The 22,217-nt window shown below is 47.1% G+C and overlaps 3 non-coding genes across 3 annotated transcripts; 2 read left to right on the top strand and 1 right to left on the bottom strand.

Annotated features, from left to right (window-relative positions):
- Window positions 1-226: 226 nt before the first annotated feature.
- trnae-uuc (transfer RNA glutamic acid (anticodon UUC)) lies at window positions 227-298 on the bottom strand. Its single transcript has one exon. It is a non-coding gene; the product is annotated as a tRNA-Glu (tRNA).
- A 16,157-nt stretch (window positions 299-16,455) lies between these two features.
- trnan-guu (transfer RNA asparagine (anticodon GUU)) lies at window positions 16,456-16,529 on the top strand. The gene has a single exon. It is a non-coding gene; the product is annotated as a tRNA-Asn (tRNA).
- Window positions 16,530-19,030: 2,501 nt separating this feature from the next.
- On the top strand, window positions 19,031-19,102 carry trnae-uuc (transfer RNA glutamic acid (anticodon UUC)). The gene has a single exon. It is a non-coding gene; the product is annotated as a tRNA-Glu (tRNA).
- The last annotated feature ends 3,115 nt before the right edge of the window (window positions 19,103-22,217 follow it).

Below are 22,217 nucleotides of genomic sequence, written 5' to 3'. Positions count from 1 at the left end.
AACAGTCAATGGTAAATTCAAAACAGCGTCTACAGGAAAACAACGCACACGAACCAAGAACTTAACGACAGAAGCAATCATCCCTACACATGCATACAAATCTGAATCAGGACACTCTTTCAACGAGCCACGACACACAGCTGCACCGAGGAAAAACGAAGATCAACAAATAAACGAGCCGAGTATTTTAGAAGCACGGGCAACCCATCAAACCCCTGAAAACTACTTCCCTGACCGGGAATCGAACCCGGGCCACGGCGGTGAAAGCGCCGAAGCCTAACCACTAGACCATTAGGGAAACACAAGCAAATGCTGACAGCTCTACCAAAAGTTTCTTCCCTGCCCGGAAATCAAATCTGGGTCACGGTCGTGAGAAGGCGTTCACCTGTGTATCCAACAATGTCATTTCTTGTATCCATTGCTCCTGATGCGGTCTCCTCTACATTGGGGAGACTGGAGACTCCTCGCAGAGCCAAGTCACAGCGCTTGAGGGAACATCTCCAGGACACCCGCACCAATCAACCTCATCGCCCTCTGGCCCAGCAGTTCAAACCCCTCCCACTCTGCCGAGGACATGCAGGTCCTGGGCATCCTCCATCGCCGCTCCATCACCACCCGATGCCTGGGGGATGAACGCCTCATCTTCTGCTTCAGATAAAGTCAACCACAAGCCATCAATGCAGACTTCTACTGTTTCCTCATTTCCCCTTCCCCCCTCCTTACCTCAGTTCCAACCTTCCAGCTCAGCGCTGTCCTTATGAACTGTCCGATCTGCCAATCTCCCTTCTCACCTATCCGCTCCACCCTACTCTCTGACCTGTCACCTCCATCCCCACCCCCATTCACCTATTGTACTCTTTGCTACCTTTGGCCCAGCAACACCCGATTTATCTTTCCACCCTGGAGGCGTCCTGCCTTAATTCCTGATGAAGGCCTTTTACCCGAAACGTCGATTTTACTACTCCTCGGAAGCTGTCTGACCTGCTGTACTTTTCCAGCACCACTCTGATCTAAACTCTGGTTTCCAGCATCTGCAGTCCTCACTTTTGACTCACCAATAAACTCAGTGTGACGATTTCACATCAACAAACTGACACAAGCAGACACAACGTCGACAGAAACACTAGCACATTACTTTACATTAAAGACATCTGTGAAATGATTTCAAGACAACTCAATCCTCTCAGCATCATGGTTGCCCACAAACCTACCAACACACTTAAACAGCGGCTAATGAACCTGAAACACCCGATACAAACAACCAGCGAACGAATGTTATTTAAAAAATACCATACAAGGAAATATATACATGAACTCTGCCGCACAGTTCTCTGAGGCAAGAAATGCTGGGATGAGATAATGAAGATTATTTCAGCCAAGACGAATCGGCACTGACTGGACAGCCATTTAGAATCAACGCTGTCAGCCCAGGATGGAAGACCCGAAGGGATGAACAGTTTTCTTATTTCCTGAAGATTTACAAAGCTGAGACTGGGTTTTGGTGCTTGTTCCCTTTCCACTCCCAGGAGCCGCAGTGGTTGGGGCGGTGAGTTGGGGAAAGTGAAATGTGCCCGCGAGCAGCGTGTGGGGCTATTTCAGCTTCCCCTCCTCTGACAGCGCTATGACTTTACTCTGATGTTCTCAGGGACACTTCCCGACGCGAGACAGTGAAAAGAGTCTCGTTCCTGCAGATCAGCAATTCAAACCATATGCCGGCATCAGGACAATGCGAAAGATTAATTGGGGTATGTGAAGAAGCTGTGAGCTGCATTTCAAACAGGTAGGTGGAGTCAGATGCGTCAACCATTGCGCCCCGTCACTGTGCGGACCTGACGCCGCCATGCTGCAGAGTTCTGACGTTAACACGGACATGCGCAGCAATGGGAACATTCACAAGAGGAACAGCCAAAGATAATCACCGTCACTGCTTCCCTTCCATAGTCCCAACTTTGTGAAGCACTATCTTTCACTGGCAAATAAAACACATTAATCCTCAGGTGCCGACTTCACTTCGATCACGACTTCACACCCCAAACTGTTCTCGTCTCATTTCCAAATACTTGGCTCAGAGCTTCCAAAACTGTTCTGTGGGTATCTGATTGTTCCACCCTGTCAGGCAGTGGGTTGCAGATTCCCGACCAGGCCCAATGTGATTGAAATATTTCAACTCCTCCACTGAGTTGCATCTTTAAAAAAATCGTGGAGCAATCTCCCTGTCCTTTTTACGACATTTCTCAACTGTAGTCGGCAGGGTTCACACCTGCGTGGGGAAAGCGCAATGGATTTCATCTCCATCGCACTCACCAATCGGCCCACCAATACAGAACCACACTGACAGCTTCATTTCCCAGGTCTCTCTGCCTGTGGAGCTGAGAAAGAGGGAATCATTGCAGATTTGATTGAATCCAATCACTTCGCAATATTCGAAATGGTTAAATATCTGCAAATGGCAGGTCTGGGTGTTTCATCACGAAAGATGACGTGGACCTAGTCAGCAGGTTACCACCCTGGGCGGGGAGCCCCACAGGATCTCTACGCCAACACGTTAACTGTTCGGCCACAACTACACGCCCAAAGTTGTGGTCTAAACTTTCTCATGGAATAGTTCTAACAGGAAAGGTGAGTATTGGGCTTGTCCTGTCCGCGCCATAACCCCAATGGTTCCTGCTCCCCTGGATTTGATCAGGACAGAGGAGGCTGATGGGAGATCGAATTGAACTAAACACATTGATAGAGATAGGGCGGGTGGGAAGGATCCATTCCCATGCGTAGAGAGATTAATAATCAGGACCGAAAATAAGGAGCCACTTCAAGAAATTTAGGGGTTCATTCAGCAAAGCTAATGTAGAACTGTTCATAGAAAATTGTGATGAAAGTCTCTCGAGTTATTTTGACGAGAAGTGTTGATGATGCTAATACAATCGATAGGATGAACGTAGATTGGTCAATGTATTTGGTGACAGTTCTGTTCTAGCCCGGTGAGCGAAACCTGGATCTGAAGGAGCATAAGGGACATTAACAACATCGATCTGAAATTGGACACGTGACAAGGAACAGAGCCATCATTAACAGTTGGCTTTTGAACTGGAGAGGGTTTCTCGTGAAATTAGCTTGAGGCTTGAGGTATGCAAGGTCAAGATAATTTAGGTAAAACACGGAAACGCTATCCTCATTAGCAGACAGTGAAAGGATTACAAGACACAAATTAAACATTTTCGACAAGTGATACAGGGAACTGGGAAGATAAGTATTATAAACTGTGAACAGCAAAGTTCTGGAGCACAACACTTACATTCAAAGACCGAAAACATCCAGGTCCTGATTAATCAGATGGCATTATGGTGATTTTCTGCAAAACATCCACTTGCAATGTCCTACAAAAGGTTGACAAAACCCATCGCTGTCAGCCGAGGATAGAAAATCCGAAGGGATGAACGTTTGCTGATTTTCTGAAGATTCACAGAGCTTAGACTGGGTTTTGGTGATTGTTTCTTTTCCACTCCCAGGAGCCGCAGTGGTTGAGGCGTTGAGTTGGGGAGAATAAAATGTGCCCGTGAGCAGCGTGTGGGGCTATTTCAGCTTCCCCTCATCTGACTGCGCTGTGAGTTGACTCAGATGTTCTCAGGGACATTTACTGACGCGAGACAGTGAAAGGATTCTCATTCCCGCAGATCGGGAATTCAAACCGTGTGCCGGCTTCAGGACAATGAGAAGATTAATTGGGGTGTGTGAAGAAGCTGTGAGCTGCATTTCAAACAGATAGGTGGAGTTTGGTGCGCCAGGCCCTGTGCGCATCTAACGCCACCATGCTGCAGATTTCTGACGTTAACACGGACATGCGCAGCAATGGGAACATTCACAATGTGAACAACCAAAGATAATCACCGTCACTGATTCCCTTCCACAGGCCCAACTTTGTGAAGCAGTATCTTTCACTGGCAAAGGAAACACCCTTGTCCTCAGGTGCCTGCTTCATTTCGATCACGATTTCAAGCACCTCACTGTTCTAGTCTCATTTCCAAACACTTTGCTCAGAGCCTCCAAAGAAGCTCTGAGGGTATCTGCTTGTTCCACCCGAACAGGCAGTGGGTTGCAGATTCCCACCAGTCCCAATTTGAGTGAAATATTTTTCCCCCTCCACTGATTTGAATCTTAAAGAAGAAGCCGGGAGCAAGCTCCCTTTCTTTTCGACGACATTTCTCATTTTGTACTCGGCAGGGTTCACACCTGCGTGGGGAAACCGCAATGGATTTCAAGTCGATCGCATTAACCACTCGGCCCACGAATACAGAACCACACTGACAGCTTGACTTCCCAGGTCTGCCTGCCTGTGGAGCTGAGAAAGAGTGAATCATCGCAGAGTTTGTTTGAATCCAATCACTTCACAGTGATTCGAAAGGGTTAAATATCTGCACATGGTGTGTGCAGATATTTAGGTGTTTCATCCGAAAAGATGAAATGAACTTTCAGTGAGAAATTGCAGGAGGAACTCAGCAGGTCAGGGAACAGCTGTGGAAAGTGAATCGGAGGCAACATTTCAGAATTTTGTTTTCTCCGACAGGTACTGTCAAACCTGCCGAGTTTCTCTTTTGGTCTCATCTTCTCAGCATACGCAGTCCCTTACGTGAGACAATCAGTCAATTCGATACCCCTTTTGGAGAAGATTTCCGTTTGGGGAACATTTTCCTGACTCCATTAAAAGCGCACAGCATCGAAGCCAAAGGAGAACAGCGAACACACCGCCCCTGGGAGGGCTCGAACCACCAACCTTTCGGTAAACAGCCGAACGCGCTGACCAATAGCGCCACAGAGACAGGCGCTGACGGCTGCACCATCGCCTCGTGATTTTATAATTCAGACTCCCCGTCTCGAATTACAATTGTCGTCTATCAGTTTTACTTTTCCATAATCAAGCCTGGGAGATGCATTCTGGAGATACCGGGGGCTGTCTGCAGACACATCCATGTCACGAGGAACTAGCTTTCTTACTCCGGGGCCGTCGCCCTTCGAGCCTTTCAGTTGTTTGGCTGTTCCCGAGTTCACTCATTGGCTCGGAGGCGAGAAAGGGTTTGAATTCCTGATGTGCAGGAACGACAATTCATTAAATGTCTCAGATCAATTCGTGTGCCGAGAACATCAGAGTCAACCTCCCGGCCTCTTCAACAAGGGGACGGTGTCTGGACTGTCGGACCGGTCATCTTTCATTCTCCTCCAAATCCACTTCCCAAAGAGTTTCTAAAGGTTCACAAAGCTGGAGACTGGGATTTCTGTTTTGCTTCATGAACATTTGAACATTTTTCCATTGCCTAACTGACAATATTTTGCCAAAATCTCTTCCCAATTGTACGCCTTGCCTCATGTCCAGGGATGAGGAATTTACATTCTGGGGAGACATTCCCAAGGTTGAGAATGTTCGCTTTGGAGCAAACAAGGATAACTGGAGATTTCCTGGGGCTGTTGGTCATGATGGGAGAAGAAGCGGTGGGAATGGGCAGATTAATGATCAGAAGAACCAATTGCCACTGACCAGAGTCAGTTACCAGAGGACAGGGATTGAAGTTCTTGAATGAAAAGCAGCACTTGTGCCTAATAAACACAGAGAATACTGCAGAAAGCCAACAGGTCGAGCAGCATCTGTGGAAAGGTAAACACAGCTGACGTTGTGAGTCTGATACGTTGTTTGTTCAGAACCCGAGTTTCCTGCATGGCAATCAATTCCCAGACATGAGAAAACGGGTCTTTATTGAGACGGGTTTTGTGAAGTTTGAGCGATAATGCAACCAACAGGAAGTTATTTAAAATCGCCAGCGAAAAAAGCATAGCGAGTAGGTTACCACCCTGGGCGGGGAGCCCCAAATGATCTCTACGCCAACACCTTAAGTGTTCGGCCACAACTACACGCCCAAAGTTGAGGTCTAAACTTTCTCATGGAATAGTTCTAACAGGAAAGGTGAGTATTGGGCTTGTCCTGTCCGCGCCATAGCCCCAACGTTTCCTGTTCCCCTGGATTTGATCAGGACAGAGGAGGCTGATGGGAGATCGAATTGAACTACACACATTGATGAGAGATAGAGCGGCTGGGAAGGATCCATTCCCATGCGTAGAGAGATTAATAATCAGGACCGAAAATAAGGAGCCATTTCAAGATATTTGGGGTTCATTCAGCAAAGCTAATGTAGAACTGTTCACAGAAAATTGTGATGAATGTCTCTCGAGTTATTTTGATGAGAAGTGTTGATGATGCTAATACAATCGATAGGATGAACGTAGATTGGTGAATGTATTTGGTGACAGTTCTGTTCTAGCCCTGTGAGCGAAACCTGGATCTGAAGGTGTATAAGGGATATTAACATCATCGATCTGAAATTGGACACGTGACAAGAAACAGAGCCATCATTAACAGTTGGCTTTTGAACTGGAGAGGGTTTCTCGTGAAATTAGCTTGAGGCTTGAGGTATGCAAGGTCAAAATAATTTAGGTAAAACATGGAAACACTATCTTCATTAGCAGACAGTGAAAGGATTACAAGACACAAATTAAACATTTTCGACAAGTGATACAGGGAACTGGGAAGATAAGTATTAGAAACTGGCAACAACAAAGTTCTGCAGCACAACACTGTCATTCAAAGACCGAAAACATCCAGGTCCTGATTAATCAGATGGCATTGTGGTGCTTTTCTGCAAAACATCTACTTGCAATGTCCTACAAAAGAGTGACAAAACCCATCGCTGTCAGCCTAGGATAGAAAATCCGAAGGGATGAACGTTTGCTGATTTTCTGAAGATTCACAGAGCTTAGACGGGGTTTTGGTGATTGTTTCTTTTCCACTCCCAGGAGCCGCAGTGGTTGAGGCGTTGAGTTGGGGAGAATAAAATGTGCCCGTAAACAGCGTGTGGGGCTATTCCAGCTTCCCCTCATCTGACTGCGCTGTGAGTTGACTCAGATGTTCTCAGGGACATTTACTGACGCGAGACAGTGAAACGATTCTCATTCCCGCAGCTCGGGAATTCAAACCGTACGCCGGCTTCAGGACAATGAGAAAGATTAATTGGGGTGTGTGAACAAGCTGTGAGCTGCATTTCAAACAGGTCGGTGGAGTTTGGTGCGCCAGGCCCTGTGCGTCTCGAACGCCACCATGCTGCAGAGTTCTGACGCCAACACGGACATGCGCAGCAATGGGAACATTCACAAGGTGAACAACCAAAGATAATCACCGTCACTGATTCCCTTCCACAGGGCCAACTTTGTGAAACAGTATCTTTCACTGGCAAAGGAAACACCCTTGTCCTCAGGTGCCTGCTTCATTTCGATCCCGATTTCAAGCCCCTCACTCTTCTAGTCTCATTTCCAAACACTTTGCTCATAGCCTCCAATGAAGCTCGGAGGGTATCTGCTTGTTCCACCCGAACAGGCAGTGGGTTGGAGATTCCCACCAGTCCCAATTTGAGTGAAATAGTTTTCTCCCTCCACTGATTTGAATCTTAAAGAAGAAGCCGGGGAGCAAGCTCCCTTTCTTTTCGACGACATTTCTCATTTTGTACTCGGCAGGGTTCACACCTGCGTGGGGAAACCGCAATGGATTTCATGGACATCGCATTAACCACTCAGCCTACGAATACAGAACCACACTGACAGCTTCCTTCCGCTTGTCTGTCTGCCTGTGGAGCTGAGAAAGAGTGAATCATCGTCGAGTTTGTTTGAATCCAATCACGTCACAGTGATTCGAAAGGGTTATATATCTGCATACGGCGACTGCAGTTGTTTCATCCCAAAAGATGAAATGAACTTTCAGAAAAAAACAAAACTAGAAATTGCAGGAGGAACTGAGAAGGTCAGGCAACGTCTGTGGAAAGAGAATCAGCGACAACATTTCAGAATTTTGTTTTCTCTGACAGGTACTGTCAAACCTGCCGAGTTTCTCTTTTGGTCTCGGCTTCTCAGCATACGCAGTCCCTTACGTTAGACATTAATTCAATTCAGAAACCCCTTTGTGGAGAAGATTTCCGTTTGGGGAACATTTTCCTGACCCCATTAAAAGCGCACAGCTTCAGCATCCGGACATGTGTGAGCTTGTGGCGCAACGGTAGCGCGTCTGACTCGAGATCCGAAAGTTGCATGTTTGAATCTCAATTGCCTCCATAACGTCGACTCCTTACGTTTCAAATCACGAAAGGAGTCCGTTGACTCCGTGTATCGTTTGGCCAAGTCTTGCCGTTTGCGTATAATGAATCTGCCTCTTTGTCAGTTTGGTATTTACTGACCCCAACCACTCCCTTTACAAAAGCGTCCTTCGTAATTCCACTTTTGTTTCTTTTCCTCATGACTTTTAAACTCTGCCGAATCGTTGCCGATCCTTTCAGGCGTGGGAACATTTTGACGACATTACTTTCTCTGTCTAGACTTCACATGACTTGAAAAGCTTCAATCGGGCCAGATTTCAAACTTCTGTACTCCGAAGAGAGCTCTCCCAAATTTCCAATCGACCCTCATCGCTGACATCCCTCAAACACTGCACCACTCACGTCAACCTATTCAACGCTATCTCCAATCATTTCACTTCGCTGCTTTCTGTCCCATTGGTTCTCCAGGGAGCCCAACCTCGTTTTACGAAGGTGCTTTTTGAGGAAATTAAACAGCACTTTCGCACAAGTCATGAAACGTGGGCTCTTCCGGGATTTGAACCCGGGATCTCTCGAACGCCTGCGTCAATGAATACCCAAAGCAAAAATCACACCACGACACCAACGAGCCACACGGTGGGCGTGCTGGCGCCCCTGCCCCCACCCTACCTCTTGAACCAGCTGAGTCTTGCTCAGAGGAAAGTCCAGTTGACATTGAACAGGCTGGGGCTGTTTTCTCTGGAACGTCGGAGGTTGAAGGGTGACTTTATGGAGGTTTACAAAATTATGAGGGGCATGGATAGGATAAATAGGCAAAGCCTTTTCCCTGGGGTCGGGGAGTCAAGAACTAGAGGGCATAGGTTTAGGGTGAGAGGAGAAAGATATAAAAGAGATCTAAGGGGCAACTTTTTCACGCAGAGGGTGGTGCGTGTATGGAATGAGCTGCCAGAGAAAGTGGCGGAGGCTGGTACAATTTCAACATTTAAGAAGCGTTTGGATGGATATATGAATAGGAAGGTTTTGGAGGTATATGGGCCGGGTGCTGGCAGGTGGGACTAGATTGGGGTGGGATATCTGGTCGGCATGGACGGGTTGGACCGAAGGGTCTGTTTCCATGCTGTACATCTCTATGACTGTATGAGCAGCTGCTTCTCATTCTGTCTCTCTGCTGCCGTTTGCCCGTCCCCAGGAACCGGGCCCTCTCTACTGCCAGAAGATTAACCCGTTTTCTGTCTAAACTTTTCTCTGACACCGGAGTGGCCAGTGACAAGTATTGCCCTCCTCAACATAGGGTACAGAAAACAGGAGAAGACCCCGCAGACCTCCACGGGTGTGTCATCTCAACTCTGCATACTGGGCCTGTGTATCAACATTTACTTCGAAGTTTTTTGGGAAGCAGATGAGAAGGCGAGGTGCACAACAGTGCGCCGTTATACGGGAAAGCTGCTAAACTCGACATTGAGTGAATAGGGAAGATGGTTTCCATTCTGGGTTATGCTCCCATCGCGCACCGGCCGACATATCGGCGACGAACAAATATTAACTCTGTCTAAATTGCCACATTCTGTTTTTACGAACCGTGATTTCACTCAGAAGCACAATTTACCTGCTCCCTCCTGGATATCCTTCCAGGTGAAGCAGCTCTTTACCTGCACATTTGCTGCAACCTAGTCTACTGCATTCGCTCGTCCTCGTGACTTTAATGCTCTGCCGAATCACGATAGATCCTTTCAGGCATGGGAGCATTGTCACAGCATTATTTCCTGTTTCTCGGCCCCTACTGACTTGGAAAACTTCGGCTCTCCGAGGAGAGCTGGCCCAATATTTCAATTTACCTTTATTGCTGACATTCCGCAAACACCGCACCACTCACGTCAACCTGTTCAACGCGATCTCCAACCATTTCACTTCCCTGTTTTCTGCCTCATTCGTATTCGTGGCGGCCCAACCTCGTTTCACGAAGGTGCTTTTTGAGAAAATTAATGGGGCATTTTTGCCCAAATCAAGTTAAGCGACGCAGCCTCGTCTGGGATGTGAATCCCGGACCGCACACAAGTCTGCACTGTTAAAGACTCTACCTGGGATCATGCCCCGAGACCAACAAGCCAAACAGCGATTCATTCCTCATCCACCGCACACCTCTTGAGCCAGCTGAGACTTGCTTAGTGTGAAATACATTTGACATTGCTCTAAGAATTGCAAGTGACGAAGACTTTCCAGAACAGCTGCTTCTCATTCTGTCTCCCTGCTGCTGTTTGTCCCGTCCCCCGGAACCGGGCTCGCTCTACTGTTTCGAAACTTTTCTCTGACACCCGAGTGGCCAGTGATAAGCATTGCCCTCCTCAACATAGGATACAGAGAACAGGAGACCACTCAGAGGTTGTCACCTCAACTGTACACAATGGGCCAGTATATCATGTGAAACATGTGCGTCGAAGCTTTTTTGGGAAGCAGAGGCAAGGTCCAGAACAGAGCGCCGTTATACGGGAAAGCTGCGAAAGACGACGTTGAATGAATAGGAGAGAATGGTCTCTCCTTTGGGTTCTGGTTCCAACACGCACGCGTTGTGCCATTCTCTTGCATTGCTCGGCAGTTTTTCCACAGAAGTATTCAGCTTTTCATCTGGCGTGTGGCAGGCACGTTTGAGAATGAGGTCAGAAGATCTTCACTGCTGTCGTGTCATATGCTGTTGTGCAGACATATCGTCGATGTGCAAAAATAAACTCAGTCTAAATTCCCACATTCTGTTTTTCGAACTGTGATTTCGCGCAGAATCACTAATTTTCAAAACTGGCTATATTCAAACTTTAACAAAGTGCTCATAGAAATGATTAGTGAACACCTGGAAGAAATTCTTCCAAACTTACCTGGGGAATTTCGCTTTGAGGGGTCTTGAACTTTGTGGAAGGAAGGGAAGTTTGCCTCGAGGCTGTTTCATGTGGAGATGTATTCTCCATGTAAACTGGTCGCAGTTGACCATCCCAGTGCTTCCCGATGCAGGGCTGCCTGACCCCCAGGGAGGTTTACTTGAAGCAACTGGAGAGAATCCAGAGAGGGAGCAGATTCTGCAAAGGTGCTCAAATACTTTCTATCTCTCTTTTCGGTCTTTTCCTTGTGTATTCCCTCAGTTTGGCACGTACGCAGTTTGCACCCTGGAAAATGATTGCTTTTTTCCTCATGTTCATAATTAAAAGTGTAGTTTCTCATGGAATTGAGCCGCATTGAAAGGAATGGCATATTGATATATATATGTACACGTATTTAGTTTAAGATTAGATTATATTTGAATGAAGTTTTCCTCGAAACACACCTAAGCCTATCTGGCTGCATGAGGGATTTCAGGTTTCTGTGTGCTGGGTATTATGTGATCAGCAGGCATCTGGCAAACTACAGGAACTGCCACCTATGTTATGTTCGTTTAAGTGTACTGCCAATGATCACTTATTTTGTGATTTTTTTTGCAGGAAGACGTGCCGAAAGAAATCTGAAAACAAATGATACATCAACTTCTGACAGAGCCACTTGATTCATTGGGACTTGAATATCAGCAGCCATTCCAATCAAGAAGACATGGTTGCTTTTGTTTGCTTGAGAGATTTTGGACACTGGTGCGGCAGGAAGAATACTGAGACACCGAGTGAGGGAGATTCAGTGCGCTGACTGTGAAAAGTGCTTCACACCATTTACTCAGCTTGGGGGAATCAAAGTCTCATCCCTGACGGTGGGGATAGACTCTGTCCCCGTTCTGATTGTAATATCAAACCCAGACCAACACAAGGAAAGCTCCCCCAATGGGGAAACTGTGGAAATGTGGGGACTGAGGGAAAGGATTCCCTTTCCCATCCGTGTTGGAAACACACAGACGTATTCACAGCGGGGAGAGGCCATTCACCTGCTCGGTGTGCAGGAAGGGTTTCAGTCGGATCAGCCATCTGGAGACGCACCAGTGTATCCACAAGTGAGAGAAGCCATTCACGTGCCCCATGTACGGGAGGGGTTTCACTCAGTCAGCTGCACTGCTGACCCACCAGTGGGTCCACACCGGAGTGAGGCCGTTCACCTGCTGTCAGTGCCGGAAGAGCTTCACCTGCTCCTCCCACCTGTGAAGGCACCAGCGCGTTCACGTGCCATTGCAGGGGGATGGAAGGGGCGATGGCCGAGCGCCGCTAACAACCCAGCTCTGGGGATTCTCACGTTCGAATCCCGTCGCGGTAGATGGCAGAATTGGGATTCGGTCAGTAATCTGGACTTCAGAATCTAAGGATGAAACCGTTTTTAGAGGGCAAAAACCCATCTGATTCACTCATGTCCTTTTCAGTGATGGAAACTGCCGTTGCGCGAAAGGATTCACTCAGTCGTCCCAGCTGCATGCTTTACCCGGCTGTACGAAGGATCCAGTTACAAAGGGACAACTCAACGAACCAATAATAAAGAAAGTGTGGTGGGGGGAGTCGGGGGTGAGTGTGCGCACTTTGAGCTTGAGGTGCTTTTTTTTTAAGAAAAGGTATTTTTTTTTACGCCTTGTGATGTGGAGATCTGAAGCTGTAACAAAGTTGGGTCGCAGTAAAGGTTAGCTGAACTTACTGCCAGGCTTAAACTATTTCAGAATCCTGAAAAGGAGTTGTTGGACTCGAAATTTTAACTCTGCTTTCTCTCCACAGATGCTTCCAGTCCTGCTGAGTTTTTCCAGTGTTCTCAGTTTTTGTTTCAGATTTCCAGCATTCACAGTTCTTTGTCTTATTTATCAAATTCAATTCTAGCCCTTCACAAGTGTCTGGAACTTCATCTCCCTGATCTACAAACTGTTCACTTACCCTAGAAATGACCGCTACCTCCTTATCAAAGTAGACCCCTTTGTTGCAAAATGATTGTTCAATTCTGTGACCAAAATTATTGCATTCGTAATTACTTACACCAGGGACTCTCAATATCTCAGGCCAGAGCACAGCTCGATTATTTCAGACAGTACATTTATGTGATTTGATGCAATTCCCTATTCCTTACTTTGCCAGCGTGTTGCTGGGAATGGAGGGTTTGAATTAAGAAGAAGCTGGGACATTTTTCCAACAGAGCCGAGCAAGTTGACAGATAACTTTATCGAGATTTTTAAAAACAGGAGAGGTATAGATAAGGTGTCATTTCCAGGAGGCTCAGAATATTTTGTTGCTCCAGAAGGGGTAAAAGGGGGTCAAAGCTTCAACAGAAATCGAGCAGAGCTAAGAACAGACAACATTTAACTCTGTGGGAACAGGGAGATCAGAGGACAGAGAAATCAGGACCTGAAATCCGAGCTGACAGCAGACTACCATGTTATCAGTGCTTTGATTAGCAGTGCCCACCCTCCACCTTTACTGAGCTTCTCACTCGACTTGAATGCCACATCTCCCCTCGATATTCTGGATCCAATCCTTGTCATTCTGAAGCCATATCTCTGTAAGGAGTCTCAGATCATAATTATTGTCTTCAATGTGTGCAGTCAATTAATTCGCTTTTTTTACAATGCAGCTTTTAGTTTTATTTTTTGTGATGGTGAGAATCCAGTTTTGATTGCTAGTACATTTATTCTCCTTGTCCCTTTCTCTCATTCTCTGGTGTTTGGTTTCCACATCACTACATTGCTCACTGCTCTTGATTTCGATTGGCTATGCTAAATTGCCTAGTGTCCAGGGATGTGCAGGTTAGGTGGGTTGACCATGGGAAACGCAGGGTTATCGTTTCAAAGTAATAGAAGGAGTAGGCCATTTGGCCCATCGACCCTGCTCCGCCATTCATTACAATCATGGCGGATCGATCAATAGTCTCAGCTCCTCCTAATTGCATGATCCCAACTTCCCTTAATTCCCTTACCACGCAAAAAAAAAAACCCATCCAACAGTGTCTTAATGAAGCTGCCTCGACTGCTTCTTTGAGCACAGAATTCCATTAATTTACCATTAACCGCATAGGTCCTGCCCTGAGTTGCCTCATCAAAATGCAACAGCTCATATTTGTCTAAATTAAACTCCATCCACTACTCCTTGGCCCATTGGCTCATCTGATCAATTATAATTTATATTAAACTTTCTTTCCTACCTTCTTCCCTAAAAGCTGAAAATCTCCATCCCACACTCTCACCCTCCATTCTCACTTTGTTGAGTCTAATCACGGATGTCCTCATCCTGAAGGGTTTGATTCATGCTGATTAACAGGCCCACATTCAAGGGAGATCTAACTGAAAAGTACAGAACATTGAACGGCCTGGATAGAGTGGACATTGGGAAGATGATTTCATTGGGAGGAGAGACTAATACCCATGGGCATAGCCTTAGCATAAAGGGAGAATGGAGATTAGGAGAAACTTCTTTAGCCAGAGAGTGGTGAATCTATGGAATTCATTGTCACAGAAAACTGTGGAGGCCAGGTCACTGCGTATGTTGAACATTGAGGTAGAGATGTACAGCATAGAAACAGACTGTTTGGTCCAACTTGTCCATGCTGACCAACTATCACAACCCAATCTAGTCCCACCTGACAGCACACGGCCCCATATCCCTCCAAACCCTTCCTATTCATACACCTACCCAAATGCCTTTTAAATGTTGCAATCGTACTAGCCTTCAACACTTCCTCTGGCAGATCATTCAATAAACGTACCATTCTCTGCGTCAAAAAGTTGCCCCTTAGATCTCTTTTGTATCTTTCCCCTCTAACGCGAAACCCATGCCCTCTCCTTCTGGACACCCTCACCCCAGGAAACGACTTTGTTTATTAATCCTATCCATGCCCCTCATGATTTTATACACGTACAGTTACGACGTTCAAAAGACATTTGGATAAGTACATGAATACGAAAGGTTGGAAGGGTTATGGGCCAAACACTGGTAGGTGGGACGAGTTTAGTTTGAGAACATACTCAGCATGGACTCGTTGGATGAAGGGTCTGTTCAGTACTGTCTGACTCTGTGACTGATCTGTACTGGTCTTCAAAGCATTTTCTTACCTCCCCCGATAAGCATCCACTTCTTTCGTGTTCAAAACTCAGATGAACTTCGCCTTGAATATGTTCAATGACCCCACTTCTGAACTCAATTCCTCTTGGTAATATACCACTTGCCTTGCTCATTGCCTGCTGCATCTGCCCGACAGCTGGCATTGACTGGTGTGGAGGGACTCTGAGACCCCTTAGTACATCCATACATCATTCCTGATGAAGGACTTGTGCCCGAAACGTTCCCTGTCCTGTTCCTCAGATGCTGCCTGACCTGTTGTGCTTTTCCAGTGCCACATTTTTCGACTTTCACCTCTAGTCCTCACTTTCTCCACATTCCAATATATAATCATTTTAACAATGCACTGCTTTTTTTTAAACAGCAAAGGCTATAACTTCACATTGCGGAACTGCACTTGCCATGTGTTTGCAAATTGAGACACAGACCTGGACCAACTTCGGGAAGAGGCAAAAGACTGAGTTCTGAACAAAAACCGTAGCACACTCAAAACGTCGGCTCTGTTTCCCTTTCCACGGATGCTGCTCGACCCGTTGGCTTTCTGCAGTATTCGCTGTGTTTGTTCGACACAAATGCGGCTTTCCATGAAAGAACTTCAATCCCTGTCCTCTGGTAACTGACCCTAGTCAGTGGCAATAGGTTCTTCTGATCATTAACCTGCCCATTCACACCACGTCTTCTCCCATCATTGCCAACAGCCCCTGGAAATCTCCAGTTCACCTTCTTTGCTCCAAAGAGAACATTCCCAAACTTGGGATTGGAAATTGCTCATCCCTGGACATGATGCAAATGTTACAATGGGGAAGAGGTTTTGTCAAAATATCGTCAGTTAGCAGGTGGAAAAATGTTCAGGAAGTAAAACACAAATCCCAGTCTCCAGCTTTGTGAATCTTTCGAAATTCTTTGGGAAGTGGAAGTAGAGGAGAATGAAGGATGAACTGACGGACTGAGCAGAGACAGTCCAGACACCATCCCCTTGTTTAAGAGGCTGATTGACTCTGATATTCTCGGGACCTGAACTGACCCGAGACATTGAAAGAATTCTCTGCACATCAGGAATTCAAACCCCTTCTCGGCTCGGCGCCAATGAGAAAATTCAGGAAGAGGCAAAACACTGAAAGGCTCGGAGGGCGATGGCCCCGGTGGTGGAGAGCTCGTTCCTCGTGACATGATGTACCTGCAGATGGTGGGATCAGGCTGTCCCCATGTCTCCAGAATGAATGTCCAAGGCTTTATTATGGAAAGTAAAACTGATAGAAGACAATGTTAATTTTGGGCGGGGCGGGTTGAATTATGAATTGATTAGTAGGTTCCTCAAAGACACTGTGCAAGCAGCTCTTGCCCCTGTCTCTGTGGCGCAATTGGTCAGCGCGTTCGCCTGTTAACCGAAAGGTTGGTGGTTCGAGACCACCCAGGGACGGCTTGTTCCTTGTTCTAGCTCCTACCGCTATCTTGCCTGCGAAAGTGCACGTTTTTAATGGTGTCAGGAAAATGTTTCCCAAACGGAAATCTCTTCCACTGAGGCAGCACAAAGGGGTTTCTGAATTGATTGAATTTCTAACATAAATGACTGCGGATGCTGAGAATCCGAGACAGAAAGCGAAACTGCTGGAGAAACTCAGCAGGTTTGGCTGGACCTGGATGAGGAAAAAAACGAGTTCTGAAATGTTGTCTCTGATTCTCTTTCCACAGATGCTGCCTGACCTGCAATTTCTGTTTTTGTTTTTAACTGAACGTCCATTTCATCTACCCAGATGAAACACGCAGACTCGCCATTTGCAGATATTTAACCCTTTCGAAACCTGAGAAGTGATTGAATTCAAACAAACTCTGCAAGGATTCACTTTTTCTCAGCTCCACAGGCAGAGAGTCCTGGGAAATGAAGCTGTCAGTGTGGTTCTGTATTGGTGGGCCGAGTGGTGAATGCGATGGACATGAAATCCATTGCGGTTTCCCCACGCAGGTGTGAACCCTGCCGACTACAGTTGAGAAACGACGTCAAAAAGAAAGGGAGATTGCTCCACGGTTTTTTTAAAGATGCAAATCATTGGAGGGGTTGAAGTATTTCAGTTACACTGGGACTGCTCGGGAATCTGTAGCCCACTGCCTGTCAGGGTGAAACAAGCAGAGACCCACAGAGCTGCTATTGAGGCGATGAGCCAAGAGTTTGGAAATGAGATCGAACAGTGAGGGGCGTGAAGTCGTAATCGAAATTAAGCAGGCACCTGAGGACAAAGATGTTTTATTTGCCAGTGAAAGATATTGCTTCACAAAGTTGGGACTATGGAAGGGAAGCAGTGACGGTGATTATCTTTGGCTGTTCCTCTTGTGAATGTTCCCATTGCTGCGCATGTTCGTGTTAAGGTCAGAACTCTGCAGCATGGCGGCGTCAGGTCCGCACAGTGCCGGGGGCGCAATGGATGACGCATCTGACTCCACCTACCTGTTTGAAATGCAGCTCGCAGCTTCTTCACACACCCCAATTAATCTTTCTCATTGTCCTGAAGCTGGCACACGGTTTGAATTCCTGATCTGCGGGAATGAGACTCTTTTCACTGTGTCGCGTCAGTAAGGGTCCCTGAGAACATCAGAGTCAAGTCACCGCGCTGTCAGAGGAGGGGAAGCTGAAAAAGCCCCACACGCTGCTCATGGGCACATTTCACTTTCCCCAACCCACCGCCCCAACACTGCGGCTCTTGGGAGTGGAAAGGGAACAAACTCCAAAACCCAGTCTCAGCTTTATAAATCTTCAGGAAATAAGAAAACTGTACATCCCTTCGGGTCTTCCATCCTGGGCTGACAGCGTTGATTTTAAATGGATGTCCAGTCAGTGCCGATTCGTTTTGGCTAAAAAAAATCTTCCTTTTCTCATCATAGCATTTCTTGCTACAGAGAACTGTGCGGCAGAGTTCATGTATATATTTCCTTGTATGGTATTTTGTAAATAACATTCGTTTGCTGCTTGTTTGTATCGGGTATTTCAGGTTCATTAGAGGCTGTTTAAGTGTGTTGGGCGGTTTGTGGGCTACCATGATGCTGAGAGGGTTGAGTTGTCTGGACATCATTTCCCAGATGTCTTTAATGTAAAGTAATGTGGCTAGGGTTTCTGCAGACGTTGTGTCTGCTTGTGTCATTTTGTTGATGTGAAATCGGCACACTGGGTTTATTGGGTAGGCAAAAGTGAGGACTGCAGATGCTGGAAACCAGAGTTTAGATCAGAGTGGTGCTGGAAAAGCACAGCAGGTCAGACAGCTTCCGAGGAGCAGGAAAGTCGATGTTTCGGGCAAAAGCCCTTCATCAGGAATAGAGGCAGAACACCTCCAGGGTGGAGAGATAAATTGGGGGTGGGGTGTGCTGGGCTGAAGGTAGCAAAAAGTACAATAGGTGAATGGGGGTGGGGTTGGAGGTGACAGATCAGAGAGGAGGGTGGAGCGGATAGCTGGGGAGGGAGATTGGCAGGTAGGACAGGTCATGAGGACAGCGCTTAGCTGGAAGGTTGGAACTGAGGTAAGGTGGGGGGAGGGGAAATGAGGAAACTGGTGCAGACCACATTGATGCTCTGGGGATGAATGTATCCGAGGCAGAAGTTGGGGCGTTCTTCCTCAAGGCATCGGGTGGGGAGTGAGCGGCGATGGAGGATGCCCAGGACATGCATGTCCCTGGCAGAGTGGGAAGGGGAGGTTGAAATGTTGGGCCACAGGGCGCTGGGGTTGATTGTTGCGGATGTCCTGGAGATGTTCCCTCAAACGCTGTGACTTGACTCTGCGGCGGGGCTCCAGTCTCCCCAATGTAGAAGAGACCGCATCGGGAGCAATGGATACACGAAATGACATTGGTGTTAGCCTTCCAACTTCGTGACCCGGGTTCGCCTTCCGGGCAGGGAAGCAATTTTCAGGAGAGCTGTCAACCTTTGCCTCTGTCTCCCTGGTGGTCTAGTGGTTAGGATTCGGCGCTTTCACCGCCGCGGCTCGGGTTTAATTCCCGGTCAGGGAAGCAATTTTCAGTGTGTTGCTTGGCTATCCATTCTCCTTAAAAGCGCTGTGCAGTTACTGGGTGCTGCACTGCGTCGTGTTTCGTTGAAATAGTGCCCTCGTTCAGATTTGTTTGTATGTGTAGGGATGATTACTTCTGTAGCTAAGTACTTGGTTCGCGTGCGCTGTTTTTCTGTAGATGCTGTTTTGAATTTATCATTGATTGTTCGGTCTACTGTGACATCCAGAAATGGCACTTTGTTGTTGTTCTCCTCTTTTGTGAATTTTATGCCAGTAAGGAGATTGTTGATGGTGTTGTAGGTTTCCTCTAATTTGTTTCATTTTTTTGATGACAGAAGTGTTTCATGGGCGTTTCGTTGATTTGTTTGTAGGGCTTGTTACTGAATATGAAGTGGGTGGTAAGGCACACTTCCACGAGGTTGACAGTGTTATCTTTGCTGCTGAAGTTGGTTCTGTGTTTTCGTCTTTAGTTCTTCGAGTAGTGTCTTCAGTTTTATTTGGCCACGTTGATGTTAATGGATGTGAACAGGGCTGTTATGTCAAAGGACAACATTATTCCATCCTCTTCTATCTTCGTGTCTTTGGTGTTCAGGAATTCTTAGATGGAGTAAATGGAGTGGCATGAATCTTCGACTTGGTGTTTTAGTCCTTAGTGGAGGCCTTTGACTAGTCTGTATACTGGTGCTCCAAGTAGTGAGACTATGGCCTGAGGGGGGCTCCTGGTTAGAAAAGGAGGAGAAAAACAATAAACTGCCATTCTTAGATGTCACAGTAGAGCGAACAGTCAATGGGGAACTTCAAACTAGCATCTACATGAAAACAACACACACAAACCAAATGCTTAAACACAGAAGCAATCATCCCAACATCCACAAACGAAGCTGCATCAGGACATTATTTCAACGAACCACGACACACTGCAGCACAGAGAAACTACGAAGACCACAAGAGAAATACGTATATAGTGTATTTAAGGAGAACGCGTCCGCAATAAACCCATTCCGCCGATTTCTCACTGATGCTTCCAAGCTCACTCTCAAAAATTCGGTTTGTCCCTCCATTCTTTCCTGTTTGTTTTTTGTGGGTTTTGAAAGCGTTCCCAATCCTCTGACTGAGTATTGGAGTTGGGAAGGTAAAAACAATGACTGCAGATGCTGGAAACCAGATGCTGGATTAGTGGTGCTGGAAGAGCACAGCAGTTCAGGCAGCATCCAAGGAGCTTCGAAATCGACGTTTCAGGCAAAAGCCCTTCGTCAGGAATAAAGGCAGTGAGCCTGAAGCATGGAGAGATAAGCTTATCTCTCCATGCTTCAGGCTCACTGCCTTTATTCCTGACGAAGGGCTTTTGCCTGAAACGTCGATTTCGAAGCTGCTTGAATGCTGCCTGAATTGGAGTTGGGAAGTTATGTTGTGGCTGTACAGGACATTGGTGAGACCACTTTTAGAATATTGTGTGCAATTCTGGTGTTCCTCCAATCAGAAGGATATTGTGAAATTTGAAAGGGTTCTGAAGCACCAATGGGTCCACAGAGGGGAAGAGGCCCTTCTGCTGCCCTGAGTGTGGGAAGGCCTTCAGTGATTCCTCTGCCCTGCTGACGCACAAGTTGGTCCACACCAGGGAAGGATGTTCTCCGGCCCCAAGTGCGAGATGGCCTTCAGCAGTTATTCCCACCTGTTGAGACACCAGTGGGTCCACACTGAGAGGCCGTTCTTCTGCCCCAACTGCAGGAGGGGCATTGCTCTTTCCTCCGACGTACTGGCCCATTGGTGTGTCCAAATGGTAGAGAGGTCGTTCAGTTGCCTATGTGCAGGAAGGCCTTCAGCAATTCCTCGTCCCTGCTGAGGCACCAGTCTATCCACACCGGGGAGAAGCCGTTATCCTGCCCCGAATGTGGGAAGGTCTTTATCTGCTCCTCCACACTGCTGAATCTCCAGCTGGACCACACGGGGGTTTGGGGGTGGGGTGGGGGGGGGAGAGTGGCGGAGGAGGGGAGGCCATTCTGCTGCCCTAAGTGTGGGAAAGCCTTCAGCAATTCCTTTGCCCTACTGAAGCACCAATGTGCCCACACCTGGGAGATGCGCTCCAGCTGGACCGAGTGTGGGAAGAGGTTCAAGTTTTCCTACAACTTGCGGAAGCACCAGCGGGGGCACCAGCGCTCCCAGCAATCAGATCCTACCAGTGATGATGCCTTCAGTCACCTCCCAGGTCTGAACCTCCTGCCAGTTCTGACAGTGGGTGCAGTGGGAGAGTAGGTGGGCTGTTTTAGTCTTCTGCTGGACTGCCTTTGCCTTCCCGACACCCCACAATCACAACTCCATGATGGCTCAGGGTTAGCACTGCTTCCTCATGGCACCAGGAACCCAGGAATAATTCCACCCTTGGGAGTCTGTGTGCAAGTTAAGGAGGGTAGGAAAATGGATCTGAGTGGGTTAGTTTTCGGAAGATCAGTGCAGATGTGTTCGGCTGAAGGACCTGTTTCCACATTGTGGGGGTTCTATGATTCTGTGAGCTTTGCCTTCAGTGGACACTGTTGCTCATTGAGCCCGGGACTGCACATTGCTAATGAAATGAACCAGAGAAACCTAAGACCGCAAGACCATCGGAGAAGAAGTTTGGCCGACTCTGCCATTCGTTAGTAACAAAAGTATTGGATGAGATTAGCTACAGTGTGGAAACAGGCCATTCATTCCAATAAGTCCACATCGACCCTCCGAAGTGTAAACCATCCAGACACATTTCCCTCTGACTAATGTACCTAACTCTATGGGCAATTAAGCATGGCCCATCCACATGACCTGCACATCTTTGATTTATGGAAGAAAACAGGACCACCCAGAGAAAACTCACTCAGACATTGGGGGAAAGTGCAAAGTCCTCACAGACAGCCACCCAAGGCTGGAATCAAATCTGGGTCCCCAGCACTGTGAGGCTGCAGTGGTAATCACTGAGCCACTACATATTGCAACCCGAAGTTGGCAAGCCGGGGGTTGGGAGAATACAGCAAGCCAGGCAGCACCAGGATGTGGAGTAATCAGCGTTTTGGGTATAAACCCTTCTTCATTACTGAAAGAGTGACTTATCTATGAGAAAAGATTTACATGAATGTTGCTGGGGG

The sequence above is a fragment of the Chiloscyllium punctatum genome, chromosome 36 (assembly GCF_047496795.1).
Source record: "Chiloscyllium punctatum isolate Juve2018m chromosome 36, sChiPun1.3, whole genome shotgun sequence".
NCBI classification, from domain to species: Eukaryota; Metazoa; Chordata; class Chondrichthyes; order Orectolobiformes; family Hemiscylliidae; genus Chiloscyllium; species Chiloscyllium punctatum.
Note: the sequence above shows the minus strand (reverse complement) of the source record. Positions and strands in the feature narration are given on the sequence as shown.